The sequence below is a fragment of the Mastigoproctus giganteus genome, chromosome 7 (assembly GCF_048544385.1).
Source record: "Mastigoproctus giganteus isolate SK-2022 chromosome 7, ASM4854438v1, whole genome shotgun sequence".
Lineage (NCBI taxonomy): Eukaryota > Metazoa > Arthropoda > Arachnida > Uropygi > Thelyphonidae > Mastigoproctus > Mastigoproctus giganteus.
In genome coordinates, this window is record NC_143581.1 from 169,880,928 (window position 1) to 169,898,569 (window position 17,642).

The 17,642-nt window shown below is 38.9% G+C and overlaps 1 protein-coding gene across 1 annotated transcript in view; it reads left to right on the forward strand.

The window, feature by feature from the left end:
• The window catches only part of LOC150083326 (nucleotide triphosphate diphosphatase NUDT15-like), a 77,320-nt gene extending 62,313 nt beyond the window's left edge, over window positions 1-15,007 (forward strand). The window contains exon 5 of the mRNA XM_090377184.1: window positions 14,910-15,007. The gene's annotated coding sequence lies outside the window, so the exon portion shown is untranslated. The remainder of the gene's footprint in view (window positions 1-14,909) is intronic.
• The last annotated feature ends 2,635 nt before the right edge of the window (window positions 15,008-17,642 follow it).

The following is a 17,642-nucleotide window of genomic DNA, read 5'->3' on the forward strand; positions in this document are numbered from 1 at the left end:
CAGATATGAAATTCTCTGGGCAGTGCAGACTGGCTGCCCGGACAACCCATGGGGTTTTTTGAATGATATACAGAAACTTTGCTAACAGGGATAAGGATGTGATTATCCCTTTGTATAAGGCCATGGTTAGGCCACATCTTGAATATTGTAACCAAGTCTGGAAGCTGCACTTTAGTTTGTAGATGTAGATCTGCTGGAACAGGTGCAGTGAAGGGTACCCAATTTGATGAAGAGAACAAAATGGCACTCTAACCAAGAGAGACTTCAGTTTTGCAAATCATATCATCTGGATATTATCCACCTGCAAGAAGATCTGATTGAGGTGTTTAAGGCCTTGTATGGATTGAGTAAGCTAAATGTTGATGGTATTCTTCCTCTTGCTGAGACTATACACTTGAGGTGACACAAATTGAAGTTGAGGTAAGATGGTTGTAGGATAGATGTGTGGAAGTTTGCCTTTAGCCAGTGAGTGGTTGATTGTTGGAGTAGACTTCCATATATTTTTGTGGAAGTTAGTGGTTTGAATAAATTCAAGGAAGAACTAGACAAATCCTTGGAAGTTATGGATAGGTGAAGTTGAGTACTGTTATTTTTTGGCTAATGCTATATAAGCTAGAGGGGGTGCAAGAGTACATGTGAACAGGCAAAGTTTTTATGGCTCCAGCAAATAGAGAAGTTTTTGTTTTTTTATTGACTTAAATTGGTATATTAATTTTTTTTTAGAGTTGCTTTATATTCCTAGTAACAATACTTTAGTTTAAATTGAATTTATATAGAGATTTTGTAGGTTATTACTTAGTATCGGTAAGGGTATCAAATCCACACGAGGACAGGTTTTGCAGCTCCCATGAACGAAATTTTTAATTATACTTAGCCACTTTATTGACTTAATTGTTAGAAAAATTATAGAAAAATTATTTTCTATAAGTAGCTTATAGATCTATTCAAGCTCGGTGGTTCATTTTGAATTTAGATAGCATGATTTGCAAAGTAAATAATACCTCGTTTCCGTAGATTAACCGTTCGTAACTTGCCGCCATTGTTATACGATACAACGTGTGCTAGGGTAAGGTTTAATGGAAAACTATATAGTGTAAGAAGGTTTAGTGGAAGGTTTAACTGAAAACTAGATAGCGAGTATAGAAGTATCAATTAATCAGTAAAATTTATTAATCTTATTAAATTTCATTGTGAATTGAATTGTATTTTTTTAACTAAATAAATATAGCAACTTAGTTATTACATATGTAACATCATAAATTAATACATATAAGCTGACAGGGGAGAAGAAAATCATATAACATAACTCAGAGATAATATTCGATACTGAAATATATATATATATAGTGTTATAACTGCATTGGGATATAGGTTTAGGGTTATATTTTGTATTGGAATTTAATTGAACTTGAATAGAAATCATGACTCAGACCAGAGCAGCAAAGCAAAAGGCTCAAAATAGTGGATGTGCTGTGGCTCAGGGGAGAACTCAGGGGGGGCGGTTGTCCTCTGAATCACTGTCTATTGAAATGAACTGCTTGTTTGATGTTTGTCGAGCAATCAGGAACAGGACATGATATTGCCAAGGGGAATGTTTTTGTCTGTACACGATGTAAAGAGTGCGAGGAAATCAGGCGGCAACTTGGCATTGTTATGGGCTTATATGAGTGCTTGAAGGACAGGGTGGATGCCCTCGAAGGATTTAAATTGAGGGGCCCATCAAGCTCTCATCTGCCCACATCAATGCCAGAGCTTGCACTTGAACATCATGCAACACAGTGACAACCCCCAAAGCAGAATGCACTGGTCCCAAAGGAACTAGTTGTTGTAGGTGACTCTATTGTCAGAGAAACAGAGAACATATTATGCAAAAAGGATAGATGGAACGGGACAGGGTTTTGTCTGCCAGGGGCAAAGGTTGATGACATTGTAGGGCAGATATCATCCTTAAGGGCACAAAGGGTGACACTGTTGTACATGTTGGCACTAATTATATTAAGAGTAGGAGACCGGCAGAATTACTTAATAAAAACAAGATAATGCTGAAAAAAATCCATGAGTTAGGGCAGAATTGTAGACACTTTGAAAGTGTCTACAATTCTGCCCAGACACGATAGGAGGGAGTATATGATGAGAGCCTTGTCGATCAATTCGGCCCTGGAGAGATTGTGCAAGGATTGTGCAAGGGGTAGAATTTTCTCAGCGTGGTCTGTGCTTGTTAACAGGAGAGACTGCTTCTACAGGGAGGGGATACACTTAAATAGAAAGGTGCAAGAATATTTGCTGATGCTATCAAGGCAGAATTAGGTGGGTCGGAAAACTGCTAGCTTGGAGGGATATATGGACTAATAGATTAAAAGTAGCCACTGGCAGAGGTAAAAGTGATTCTTGCAGTACTTGTATTGAAATGCAATTGAGCAGCAGCCTGGAAAGCAAGGTAATGGGGATTTTCAGGACTTCTAGAAGTCACAGTGGAACAAGTAAATACATGGGCTGTGTTAGGGTAACTAAGAGTAGAAACAGGTGCATGTATACTTGCATGTACACCAATGCTAGGAGTATAGTTAATAAATACGATGAGCTTGAAGTGCTAGTCAAGACATCAAAGGCAGATATTGTTTGGATAACAGACACATGGTGAAACACGAATATCAGCAGTGCAGAACTGGAATTTGGGGAGTACAATGTGTACAGAAAGGATAGACAGGACAGGAAGGGAGGAGGGGTTATGCTGTTAGTTAAGAAACACATAAAATCTAAGAAAGTGCATCGAATTGATGTTGGTGGACAATGAAATGTTGAGTCTGTTAGGTGTGACATAAGCACTGGGAAAGGAAAAATGAGAGTAGGTGTGTGTTATAGGCCTGATGAATCTGATCAGTGTAATCAGCAATTGTGCAGAGAAATAGAGTGGGCCAGTAAATTAGAGTGTCTTATAATGGGGGGGATTTTAATTTCCCTGATATTGACTGGAATTTGTGGGTTGGTCAGTCACACACTAGCAAGGCTTTTGTGGATTTATTGGATGATTGTTTTCTACAGCAGCATGTTTGGGAGGCAACTAGAGGGAGTAATACTCTTAATCTGATTATCAGTAATGATTCTTCATGCATCAAGAATCTGCAGATAAAAGAACCACTAAGTGGCAGTGAACACAGTGTGCTGAAGTGGGATTTACTCAAAGAGGTAACTACCATCAAAGGTAAAGGGAAGGGATTTTGCTTTCGTAAAGGTGACTACGGTGGTCTGAGACAGTATTTAAATTCTATACAGTGGAACCAACTGATGATGTTACCAACAACAAATTCAAAATGGGAGCATTCAAAGAATTAATCTTTTAAGCTACTAGGCTTTTCACACCAACAAATAAATATTGTTCAAGATTTAGGCCTAAATGAATGTCAGATGAACTAATTAGACATGTGACAGAGAAGAAAAATGCATGGGATACATATAAATTAACAAGTGACACAAAAGCCTATGATAGATATAAGCTGGTCTGTAACCAAGTTACAAAGGAGGTTAGGCAGGCGAAGGCAGATTATGAGAAATCTTTGGCAAAGGATGCAAAGAAAAACAGCAAAGAGTTCTTTACTTATGTAAACTCTAGAAGGAAGGGGATGAATCAGATTGTCCACTTGATATCGATGGTTCAACTGTTGATGATCCTGCTCAGGTAGCTAACAAACTGAATGAATTTGCGTCGACACTCACGCATGAGGAGTTATTCAGAGAGGGAATGCCAGAGGTGTATCCAACTCTGGCAGTAAGCTAGATAATCTTGTAATAACTGAGAGTAAAGTGGAGGAGAAATTGTTGAAGATAAACACAAGAAAGGCACCTGGGGTGGATGGAATCTATCCATTTATATTAAAGGAGGTGGCAAAGGAAGTAAGCAAACCCTTAGCTGTAATTATGAGAGCTTTCCTGGACTCGGGGGAGGTACCCATTGACTGGAGATGTGCAAATGTGACCCCAATCCACAAAGGAATATCAAAGGGAAACACAGGTAATTACTGACCTGTTAGTTTAACTTCTGTTCCCTGGAAATTAATGGAGGCACTGGTTAAAGAAGCATTGCAGGATCATCTAGACAAGACTTCACTTATACCTCGGACAAAACATGGGTTTGTTAAGTGGAAGCCTTGTCTGACTAATCTAATTGGATACTATGATGTAGTCACAAAGGAACTGGATGCAAAGAATAACTTTGATATCATATATTTGGATCTTAGAAAAGCCTTTGATACTGTTGCACATGGAAGTCTGCTGCACAAATTGGAGCAGTGTGGCATTGGAGGCAAATTGCTCCTATGGATAAAGGAATGGTTGAGTGGGAGAAGACAGAGAGTGGTAATCAATGGACACTGCTCTTCATGGACAAATGTTATTAGTGGAGTCCCTCAGGGTTCAGTGTTAGGTCCATTGTTATTTTCTGTATATTAGCATTAGCATTAGCATTAGTAGAGGCATTTGATGCAAGAAAGCAAGCTTATGCAGCATCAGCCAAAAAAAAAAAAGTAACATAAATAAATAAAAATAACCACTTCCACTTCACCCCTCTGTTCGTTCGAAATACCTGTCCAGCTGAGCCTTAAACTTATTTAAGCTGTCAACCTCCACGACAAGGGATGGAAGTCTGTTCCACCCACCAACCACCCGCTGGCTAAAGGCAAATTTCCGCACATCTATCCTACATCTGTCTTTCCTCAATTTGAATTTATGCCCTCTCAGGTGATTTTTCTGAGCTAGAGGAAGAATCCCATCAGCATTGAGCATGCTCAAACCATTCAAGGCTTTGTACACCTCTATCAGATCACCCCGCTGGTGCCTAGTTTCCAGACACTGTAATTTGCAAAACTTAAGCCTTTCTTCGTAAGAGAACCCCTTTGTCCCATTCACCAATCTAGTTGCCCTTCTCTGTACTCGTTCCAGCAGCTCTACATCCTTCCTGAAATGAGGCCTCCAGGCCTGTATACAGTACTCTAGGTGTGGCCTGACCATTGCCTTATACAAGGGAATAATCACCTCCTTATCCCTGCTAGAAAAATTCCTATATATCATTGACAATACACCATGAGCTACTCTTGCAGCTCGTCTGCACTGCTCAGAGAACTTCATATCTGCCTGCACCACCACCCCCAGGTCCCTTTCATTCTCTACCACTGTCAGTGTAGTACCACAGAGTTGATACGTTGCTCTGGGGTTGCTGTTTCCCATATGTAGAACTTTACATTTGTCAATGTTAAACTTCATTTGCCACCTCGAAGCCCATCTGCTCAACCTTTCCAAATCCTGTTGCAGCAGCATAGTGTCAGTAGTGTCCTTGACAACCCTGCCAACCTTCGTATCGTCTGCAAACTTGGACATTAAGCCTGATATACCATCATCAATATCATTTATAAATACAGAAAACAATAAAGGCCCCAATACTGAACCCTGAGGGACTCCACTAATAACATTAGTCCACGATGAGCAGTGTCCATTGATTACCACTCTCTGTCTTCTCCCCCTCAACCACCCCTTTATCCATAGCAGCAACTTGCCTCCAATGCCACACTGCTCCAATTTGTGCAGCAGTCTTCCATGTGCAACAGTATCAAAAGCCTTTCTAAGATCCAAGTATATAATATCAAAGTTATTCCCTGCATCCAGTTCTTTTGTGACTGCATCATAGTATCCAATCAAATTGGTCAGGCAAGACTTCCCCTTAACAAAACCATGCTGTGTCCTAGCTATAACTGAAGTCTTGTCTAGATGATCCTGCAGTGCTTCTTTCACCAGTGCCTCCATTAATTTTCCGGGAACAGAAGTTAAACTCACAGGTCTATAATTACTTGTATCAGCCTTTGATCCCCCTTTGTGAATTGGGGTCACATTTGCACATCTCCAGTCAATGGGTAACCTGAGTCCAAGGAAGCTCTCATAATTATGGCTAAGGGTTTGCTTACCTCCTTTGCTGCCTCCTTTAATATAACTGGATAGATCCCATCCACCCCAGGTGCCTTTCTTGTGTTTATCTTCAACAATTTCTCCTCCACTTTGCTCTCAGTTATTACAAGATTCTCTAGCTTACTGCTAGAGTTGAATACACCTCTGGCATTCCCCTCGCTGAATAACTCCTCATGTGTGAATGTCGATGCAAAATATTCATTTAGTTTGTTAGCTACCCGAGCAGGGTCATCAACAGTTGACCCATCGATCTCAAGTGGACCAATCTGATTCATCCCCTTCCTTCTAGAGTTTACATAAGTAAAGAACTCTTTGCTGTTTTTCTTCGCATCCCTTGCCAAGGATCTCTCGTAATCTGCCTTCGCCTGCCTAACCTCCTTTGTAACTTGGTTACAGATCAACTTGTATCTATCATAGGCGTCCGTGTCACGTGTTAATTTGTATGTATCCCATGCATTTTTCTTCTCTGCCATATGCCTCATTAGTTCATCTGACAACCATTTAGGCCTAAACCTTGAACAATATTTCTTAGTTGGCATGTAAAGCCTAGTAGCTTCCGCGATAAGTTCTTTGAATGCTTCCCATTTTGAATTTGCTGTTGGCAATATCATCAGTTGATCCCACTGTATAGAATTTAAATACTGTCTCAGTCCATTGTAGTCGCCTTTATTACCCCTAATGGGTAGTTACCTCTTTAGTAAGGCGACTACAATGGCAGCACAGCTGTATTCACATTCTCCAGTGGGTTCAATGATGATATTGCAAATTCAAAATGGGAGCATGAAGACTATCGCGGAGCTACTGATAATCAAATCATGAGTATTACTCCCTCTAGTTGCCTCCCCGAACATGGCTGATTATAAATGATATTGATGATGGTATATCAGACTTGATATCCAAGTTTGCAGACAATACAAAGGTTGGCAGGGTTGTTAAATACACTAATGACAGTACACTGCTGCAACAGGATCTAGAAAAGTTGAGCAGATGGGCTGAGAGGTGGAAAATGAAGTTTAACATTGACAAATGTAAAGTACTACATATGGGAAGCAGTAATCCCAGGGTAACGTATCAACTCTGTGGTACCACACTGACAGTGGTAGAGAATGAAAAGGACCTGGGGGTAATTGTGCAGGTAGATATGAAGTTTTCTGAGCAGTGCAGACAGTTTGCAAGAGTAGCTCATGCTGTCTTGTCAATGATATACAGGAATTTTTCTGGGGATAAGGAGGTGATTATCCCCTTGCATAAGGTAATGGTCAGGCCACACCTTGAGTATTGTATACAGGTCTGGAGGCCTCATTTTAAGAAGGATGTAGAGCTGTTGGAAAGAGTAGAGAAAAGGGCAACAAGATTAGTGAATGGAACGAAGGGTTGCTCTTGCGAAGAAAGGCTTAAGTTTTGCAGATTACAGTATCTGGAGACTAGGCACCTTTCGAGGAGATCTGATTGACGTGTATCAAGCCTTGAATGTTTTGAGCATACTCAATGCTGATGGGATTCTTCCTCTTGCTCAGAATAATCACCTGAGAGAGCATAAATTCAAATTTAGGAAAGAAAGTTGTAGGATAGATGTGCGGAAGTTTGCTTTTAGCCAGCGGGTGGTTTATTGCTGGAACAAACTTCCATCTGTCATTGTAGAAGTTGATGGCATAAATAGATTTAAGGCAGAAGTTGACAAACATTTTGAGCGAGGGAATGGGTGAAATAAGGGGTTTTTTTTTTTTTTTTTTTTTTTTTGGCTGATGCTTGCTATATCAGCTTGCTTTCTTGCATCACGTGTCTTTGCTAATGTTAAGCTTGCTTTCTTGCATCAATTTCTCCTAGTTCCTCCTTTTATTTATTCAAACTACCAATTTGAGTTATAAATGAAAGTTTGTACAAATGATCAGCAGTCTGTTGGAAGAAAATTTCTGCATGTCTGTCTTGCAACACTCCTACCTCAATTTAACTTTATACCTCATCATGTTTGTTGCCGACCGGGCTAGCCAGGTGGGTAAAGTGCTTTCCTGGCAACCCAAAGGTCACATGTTCGAATCCCGCTTCGGGCTTGGATCAAAGTACTGCAAAAACCTTGGGAGGTGCACTATGGCCACAGAAGCCGATGCGCCAACAACTACCAAAAAAAAAAAAAAAAAATCATCTTGTTTGTTGTCTGAGCTAGAGAAAGGTTGCCATCAGCATTTAGCTTACTTAGTCCATTCAAGGCCTGAAACTTCTCAATCAGATCGCCTCACGGGTGCCTAGTTTCCAGAACTGAAACCTTTCTTGGTAAGATACCTTTTTTATTCCCCTCACTATTCTTATTGCCCTTCTCTACAGCCATTCCAACAGATCGACATGCCTCCTAAAATGAGGCTTCCAAACCTATATAGTACTCAAGATGTGGCCTAACCATTTTCATAAACAATGAGATAATCTTCTCCTTATCCGTGCTGGCAAAATTCCTGTACATCATGTCTGACTGTACAGTTAGCCCCAAGCCCTTTTCTTTCTCCACTACCCTAAGCACGATACCACATAGGTGATATGTTATTCTTGCATTACTGCTACCTATATGCAGTACCTTGCATTTGTCAATATTAAATTTAATTTGCCACTTCTCAGCCTGTCTGCCTAATTTGTCTACACCTTGTTGCAGTAGCGTACCCTAATTACTGCAATTAATCACCATGCCAACCTTTGTATCTTCTGCAGATTTAGACATTAGCCTGGTATGCCTTCTTCAATATCGCTAATAAATACTGAGTACAGCAATGGATCCAGTACTAAACCCTGGGGAATTCTAATAATAACATTAGTTCAAGAGCAGCAGTGCCCATTGATAGCAACTGTCTTTGCCTGCTGAAACATCCCTAAATCCACAGCAGGCCTTGTGATGGTGATGAGTATAACAGCTGTACAGACAAATAGTGGGCCAGTAAATCAGATTATCTTATAATGGAGATTTTAACTATCCAGATATTGACTGAAAGTTGTGGGCTGATCACTCACTTCTGTAAGACTTCTGTGGATTTATTGGATGTTTGTTTTTCTACACCAGTGTATTAGAGGCAACAAGACAAAGCAAAACTCTTGTCTTTGATCAGTGATGTTTCCTACATTTAGAATTTGCAAATAAAAAATCACTAGGCAGGAAGTGTCACAGGGCAAAGGGAAGGGCTTCTGCTTTCATAAAGGTCAATAGCCAATAACAGTTTTTAAATTCTATTCGGTGGGAACTGATGATGTTACTAACAAGAACAGATTCTAAATGGGAAGCATTCAGGGAAGTAATCATAGAAGCTACTAGATTAAGAAATATGTTCAGGCTGATACCTAAATAAATATCAGATTAACTGATGAGACCTGTGGCAAAGAGAAAAATACATAAGGCACAGAGTAGATATAAACTAGTCTTTAATCAAGTCACAAAGAAGGTTAGGCAAGCTAAGGCAGATTACAGGAATTCTCAGGTAAAGAATGCAAAATAATCAACTTAGACTTCTGCACTTATGCAAATGCTAGAAGGAAAGGGGATGAATCACATTGGTACATAGATATTAGTGGTTTAATTTTTGATGATCCTGCTCAGGTTGCTAACAAACTGAATAGATAATTTGCATTGTATTCACACATAAAGTATCCTCTGTAGCTGAGTGGTCAGGAGCGGGAGTGCAGTAAAATATGCTCTTTGAGTAGACCGGTGTTGAAGTTCCTGACTGCTAAATACGGTCGATCTGCCAACCCGCACTGGACCAGCATGGCAGATTTTGGTCCATTTCCCTCAGCATGAACTGTTGAGGAGGCTTCCATCATGTAGTGTTGATAATGACTGCAGTTTACCTTTTTATTCACACGATAAATTTTTAGGAATGGGAATGCCCAAAGTGTATCAAATTCTAACAAGGAGCTAAATGATTTTGTGATAGCTAAGATTGTGGGAGAGAAATTGTTAAAGCTAAATGTAAAAAAGGCACCTGTGGTTGATAGATCTATCTATTTCTGTTAGGGGAGGGCTCCCTTAATTATGACAGTATCCTTGGATTGATTCAGGGAAGGCCCCTATGGACTAGAGATGTGCAAATGTATCCTCAGTTCACAGAGGAAGATCAAAGGGTGACAAGGATAATTACAGACCTGTTAGCTTGATCCTCAAATAGGCCTATGGGGCTGGAAAATTCCATATTCAAGAAAATTAATACTCAAACACCAGCCAGGTAATTAAATATTTAATAAAATAAAATAAAATGATACAGTAAACTGGACTATTACAATAAGTACTAAAAGAAATAAAATCGATTAAAAACCAACAATGTTAAAATAAGTTAAAATACCGGAAATCTGAAGCTTTCGGAGACAGCTGTCTCCTTTCTCAACAGTGTACTGTTGCTACAATGGTACATCCTTAAGTAACAGGCCCATGGCACTCATGTGACTCACGAGGAACATCGTCAATATTCTCTATTTGCGCACCGGAGACGGAAGTGACTTGGGAGCGTGCCATGTGGAACCGATCACCACGTCTGTGGACAATCGCCTCAAAAAGGGGGAGGGTGTGATTGCACACCCCTGTCTCTATTAATAGTATGACTGGATGAACTGATTTGCAAGCTCTTGAGCCACTTGCGTTCCCAGAATCCATGCGCACGGTCAGTAATGACCGCATCCTCAGGGGAGATCCGATGCTGCTTCTCCCAATAATGTTCCGCCACAGCAGACCTAGCATAGTTCAGTCTTGATGGCAATCAAATGGTTCCCTCAGACGGTCTTTTAGACATCGCCCTGTCTCCTCCACATAACAATCCCCACAATCCGGGCACTTAATCTCATAAACTATACTACTGGTGGAATCTCGGGTTACGGGGTCTTTGACCTGGGACACCACTGTGTGCAACCTCCACCCCTGAAGCTGCACACAGCGGGCCTGACACTCCCGTAGTGCCCGTGCCACACGCCCTGAAAGGCCCGGATAGTAGGGAATGTAAGCAGTAGCCACCGAGGGAGGTGGTTCCAAGTAGCCATCGAGGCAGGTAAAATATCTAAAGAAGTGTATTGGACTTTACATGCTTCAGGATGCCGAATACCTCGGTTTTATGGTCTCCCGAAGACCCACAAGATGGGTGTTCCGTTGAGACCGATAGTTTCATTTGTGGGCACCTATGCCTTATCGAAATTTCTAGCTAGGATTATTTCGCCTGTAGTAGGATGTTCTGGTTTGGTAGTCAAAGACAGCAAAGAATTTGTAGAGTATATAAGAAATCAGATTATAGGGGATGATGATCTTATGATCTCCTTCGACGTGGTATTGACAGTATCCTTGGATTGATGTTTACATGCATCCCAATTAAACATGGGGTTCATTGTGTAAGATCAGCTTTAGAACAAGATGATGCTAGTAGTGGCAGGTGTTTGTTAAGCATTGATGACATTTGTAAAGGGGTAGAGTTCTGCCTTGCTAGTACCACCTTGATTCTTCAAAATGTTATGTGTAAACAGGTCCATGGCATGGCCATGGATTCTCTCATTAGTGCCATAGTGGCTAATTTAGCTATGGAGGAACTAGAAGCCAGGAATTTCCATCAGTTAGATTTTCCCATGCGCGAATGGAAGAGATACGTTGATGATACGTTTACCATTATAAAGAAGGACAGGGAAGATGAAATACTCAACTTACTTAATAGCTTCTCCCCATTTATACAATTCACCTCGGAAGTGGAAACAGCTGGTACCCTCTAGTTTCTTGATATCCTGGTTATTAGAGATGGTGCTAGAGTGAAGACTACAGGATATAGAAAACCAATGTGTCGTAGTCAGTATGTCTATTACAGTTCAGCACAGGCTTATCAACATAAAGATATCGTAGCCAGGGCATTAATAAATAGGGTGTGGTCCCACTGCAGTACCCCCGAGGATAGGAAAATGGAAGTTAGTAAGATCATGGCAGACCTTAGTAAGTGTGGTTACCCCCAGAGGGTCTTGGATAAATATGTTTATAGGACTGGGTCCAATTGCCAGGAACCACTTCCCTCGGTGGCTACTGCTTACATTCCCTACTATCCGGGCCTTTCAGAGCGTGTGGCGCGGGCACTACGGGAGTGTCAGACCCACTGTGTGCAGCTTCCAGGGTGGAGGTTGCACACAGTGGTGTCCCAGGTCAAAGACCCCATAACCTAGGATTCCACCAGTAGTGTAGTTTATGAGATTAAGTGCCCGAATTGTGGGGATTGTTATGTGGGGGAGACAGGGCGATGTCTAAAAGACCGTTGGGGGAACATTTGACTGCCACCAAGACTGCAAGTATGCTAGGTCTGCTGTGGCGGAACATTATTGGGAGAAGCAGCATCGGATCTCCCCTGAGGATGCAGTCATTACTGACCGTGCGCATGGGTTCCGGGAACGCAAGTGGCTCGAGAGCTTGCGATTCGGTTCATCCAGTCATACTATTAACAGAGACAGGGGTGTGCGATTACACCCCCTTTTTGAGGCGATTGTCCTCAGACGTGATGATCGGTTCCACATGGCACGCTCCTGAGTCACTTCCATCTCTGGTGCACAAATAGAGAATACTGACGATGTTCCTGGTGAGTCACATGAGTGCCATGGGCCTGTTACTTAAGGATGTTCATTGTAGTAACAGTACACTGTTGAGAAAGGAGATAGCTGTCTCTGCACCCTTCTTGATTAGACCGGGGTTCGAGCCCGTGACCACCAATTACTGAAGATGCAGAAAGGTCAGGGAATGACCACCGCATATCCCCAGAGCAATATGGCCTTAGTTGCTAATGCTCCTAAATAACAAACAAACAAACAGCTGTCTCCAAAGCTTCGGATTTCCAGTTTTTAACTTATTTTAATGATTTTAGCATTTTTGGTTTTTAACTGTTTTAACCGATTTTATTTCTTTTAGTACTTATTGTAATAGTCCAGTTTACTATATCATTTTATTTTATTTTATTAAATATTTAATTACCTGGCTGGTGTTTGAGTATTAATTTTCTTGAATACTGTTAGCTTGACTTCAATTCCAGGGAAAATAATGGAGTTATTGATTCAAGTAGTAATGCATCACCATCTAGAAAGAAATGCAGTTATACTGCAATCACTGCATGGATTTGTTAAGGGAAAATCTTTCCTGACCAATTTGATTGGATACTGTGATGTGGTTACAAAAGAACTCGATGTGAAAAATAAGTTTGATATCATATACTTGGCTTTCAGAAAAGCTTGTGATACTGTTGCACATAAAAAACTGCTGTACAAATTGGAGCTGTATGGCATTAAGGGCGAGTTGCTGCTATGGATAAAGGGATAGTTGAGTGGAAGAAGACAGAGAATGTTAATCAATGGACACTGCTCTTCATGGACCATTGTTATTAGTGGAGTCTCTCAAGGTTCAGAAATCTTGTCTGACAAATCTGATTGGACACTTTGGTGCTGTAACAAAGGAACTGGATGCAAAAAATTATTAAATGATTTTGACATCATATATTTTGATTTCAGAAAAGCTTTTGATACTGTTCCACATAAAAGACTGCTTAATTTCTAAGTTTTCAGATGGTACAAAGGTTAGTAAATTTCAGTAATCGGGGGATTACTGATTACTAATTATTCGACCTATGCAGCACGTTCTAGAATAATTAGGCAGATGGCCTGATAAGTGGTAATCGGAGTTTAGCATTGACAAATGAATGTACTGCATATAGGTAGCAGTAATCTCAGAATAACATACTGTGTGGTACCACATTCAATGTAGTGGAGAATAAAAAAGACCTGAAGGTAATTGTGCAGTCAGATATTAAGTTTTCTGAACAATGAAGGTGGGCTATTTGGGCAGGTCATCGGGTTTTGTCAGTGATACTGCAAGCAGGGAAGCGACGCCTCCATAGCCAGGTGGGCAGGAGCAGCAGTGCATAGCACACGCTTCTTGATTAGACCGTGGTTCGAGCCTGTGACCACCAAATATGGAGGGTGCAGAAAGATCAGGGAATGACCACCACATATCCCCGGAGCAATATGGCCTTAGTTGCTAATGCTCCTAAAAACCAAAATAACAATAAAAGCAAGCAGGGATTGCTAGGTGATTATCCCACTTGTAAGGCAATATGTTAAGTACTGCATATAGGTCTGGAACCCTCATTTTAGGATGTCAACCTGTTGGAGAGGTGCTGAGAAGAATCTCAAAATTAGTGAGATGAACAAAAAAATTGCTGTTACCAGGAAAGGCTTCATTTTTGCATATTGCACTGTGTGCAAATAGCCACCAGATCTGAAAGAGGTGTTTAAGGCTTTGAACGGACCAAGTAATCTTAGTGCTGATGGAATTCTCCCTCTTGTTGACACTACATACAAGGGAGCATAACCTCAAATTGCGGAAGGATGGTTGCAGGATAGAAGGGCAGAAGTTTGCCTTCAGCTAGCAGGTAGTTGATTATTAGAGCAGACTTCCATCTGGTGTTGTGGAAGTGGCTATTGTGAATAAATTGAAGAAAGAACTAGGCAAATTATTAGAGGGAATGAACAGGTGATGTGTTATGTGTTTTTAATTTTATTTTGCTTTGTCTGTTACTGAAAAACTGGCTTTCTTGCATCACTTACTACCACTACTAATATTAATATTGAATTCTAAAACAAATTTATATGCACTCAAATGTACAACTCATTTTAAAAATATAATTTAATTTTTTTCCAGTGTGTTTGAATTGTAGTTACAAGGTAAATATTAGTTAAGTTAATTATTGTTACTCACTATATAGAACTGTAGTGGATAAACATTTAGTAAATGCTGTAGCTCAACAAAATAATGATCAAAGAATGCAAGTACCTCAGATTGTATTCTCTGTTAAATATGAAATTACTCTATTCTCTATTGATATCTAGATTTAATACATATTAAATATTCTCTTTAAAATATGAAATTACTTCATTGTCATTCATTTGGATAAATATAAGCTTCGTACTGTTCTTTTTCTTAATAGGTTGGGAATGGTGTCCATGGGATAAACTGCCACCTTTAGAAGAGTGCTTCTGGGCTTTTAGAGACTTGCGACAGCTGGGTTATGATCCATTTTCTTAATATTTATTTACTATTAAAGAATTGTATTGTTAAATATACCAGAACAGAGCAGTTCTGAATACAATAGTTTCATCATTTGGATATATATATATATATATATATATATAGAATTACTACTGTAAGAGTGTAATTGGTACCATACAGGTATTCAAAGTGTATTAAAACTTTAGCGTAAAAGTGCTAGGCAGGCCATTAGGTCAAAATAACTTATCAAGACTAAGAAATAAACATATAATTAGCTATAAAATAAAAAATATAAAATAAAATAATGATTGTGTGGCTAATTATTGATAATTGGATACAATGATTGGCACTTTTTCGAGGGCTAACACCATTCAATATATCCCATCAATACTTAGTAAGGCTATCTGTTTCTGATTGTTATCTGCCTGTTTAACTAGGTCCAAATAATAAACATTAAGGCAATCTATACTTAAATTTAACAGGTACAGATAAACAGAACAATCAGAAACAGATAGCCTTGCTAAGTATTGATGGGATATATTAAATGATGTTAGCCCTCGAAAAAAATGCCATTCAGTGTATCCAATTATCAGTAATTAGCCACATAATCATTATTTTATTTTATTCTACTCTATTTTCTATTTTTTATTTTATAGCTAATTATATGTTTATATATAGGGTATAATGAAGTAAACAGCATAAGCTATCTTAGTCGTTATAGGTTATTTTGGCCTAATAGCCTGCCTAGTACTTTTATGCTAAAAGATTTAACACACTTTGAGTACCTGTATAGTACCAATTACACTTTTACAGTAGTAATTAGATTACAGATTGATGTAATGTTTAATCTATAATTGATGGCATTAATCTGATCTGATATACTTTTTACATTCATTCCATTGTTTCATAATAGATTAAATACATATATATATATACACACACACACAGTGGTGTTCAAAGAAAGCGCATCACCCCTTAAAATTGTAATTGTCATCTGAATAACATAAGTATATGGCAGGGTATGGTATACACTAGGGCTTGCATAAAACCGAGAAATTTCAAAACCGAATTTAACCGAAGTTTACTCTTAAAACCGGTTTTAAAACCGATTTTCTCAGACTTAGGGAAAATAATTAAAAGCTTATAACACAGGTATTTATTTTATCTTGGGTAGATTGTACAAATCGTAATCAAATCTTTTAAAGAAAATCTATCACCTCTTATAGTACTCAGACTTAGGGAAAATAATTAAAAGCTTATAACACAGGTATTTATTTTATCTTGGGTAGATTGTACAAATCGTAATCAAATCTTTTAAAGAAAATCTATCACCTCTTATAGTAAAAAAAATAAAAAAATTAAAATGCTCCGAAAAAGTAACCAGCTTGAGATTATAGAAAATTACAAATTGTATTCAAATCCTTTGAATAAAAACTATCTTCTTGTATAGTAAACAAAAAAATAATAAGCCCTATAATAATAATAATAAATAAATAATGTGAAAAAAAAGAGCTTGGGGAAAGTATTTTACTATTTATTGCTCAGCTTTTTTCTGAAAATGACCCTTTAAAAAACACAGTATACAAACACAGTATATTTGTATTAAGCATTTTTCCTGATAGATTGACCTTATTTTTGTGTTAAAGAGACTAGTAATCGAAAACACTGTCTCAGATTGGACACTTGTTGGTTTAATGGTCAACAGTGCTCTATAAACTTTCTCCAGCTTTTCACTTCTACTGCTAGTTGCCTCCAAAATTTTAAATTCTTTGCTGATTTCCAATTCACTGGGATATTTTGAAGTCTCTTCAGTTAATCTCTTTATTACACTATCATACTCTCGCATGAGTGTATCCCCAACATCGGAACTAGACGAGTCTTTGTTTTCTTCTAAAAGAACAGTTCGTTTATTTTCAGTTTCTTCATTCAACGCTGACTCCTTCGGAATATTTTCCAAATAATCTCTGATAAATCTCTTCAGCATGCTTTTTCAAAACTTGCTTACTTGGAAAATCAAAAGTTCTTGAACCTGAATCTTCTTTCCTAAACTATTTGTGGTTGTGTAGATAGCTCAGCAAAGCCACAGTTTGGCAATTTCGTCTTGCATTGTAACGCTGCAAAAGGTTTTGGTGAAACTTGAAAGCAAATGGGGTTTCTGCTGTATCAAGCTTAGCAAGCATAAATTCTATTGGAGACTCTGCTTTAAGTAAGTCTGTATCTTCTGAGGTTATAGCTTTCAGAATCATTTCAACTGTTCGCAAAGTTTCACATAGCAATTCAAGTGTTTTCCAGTCATTGTCAGACACAGCTTCAGTTGACAGTACTGCACATAGAGCATTTGGAATGCAATTTTTCAATTTCAAAAATCTCTCAATCATATAGAATGTGCTATCCCATCTAGTCTTGCAATCTAATGTAAGTTTATATTCTTTCCCATTAAATTTTGCTTTAACAAAATTTTGTAATATGTCATTTTTGGTAGGCGATTTTCGAAAAGGCTTGCAAATTTTTCTGACTTTGTTAATAGTTTGTGCAATATTGGCAATTGGATTGAAGAAATAAATGAGCTCATTGGTAAAGTCGGTTTGATAAAGCATGCCTTGCTGTCTTTCTTCAAATTCTTCATCATCACTAATTTCTTCATTGTCTTTGGGAGACTCAGAGACTGTGG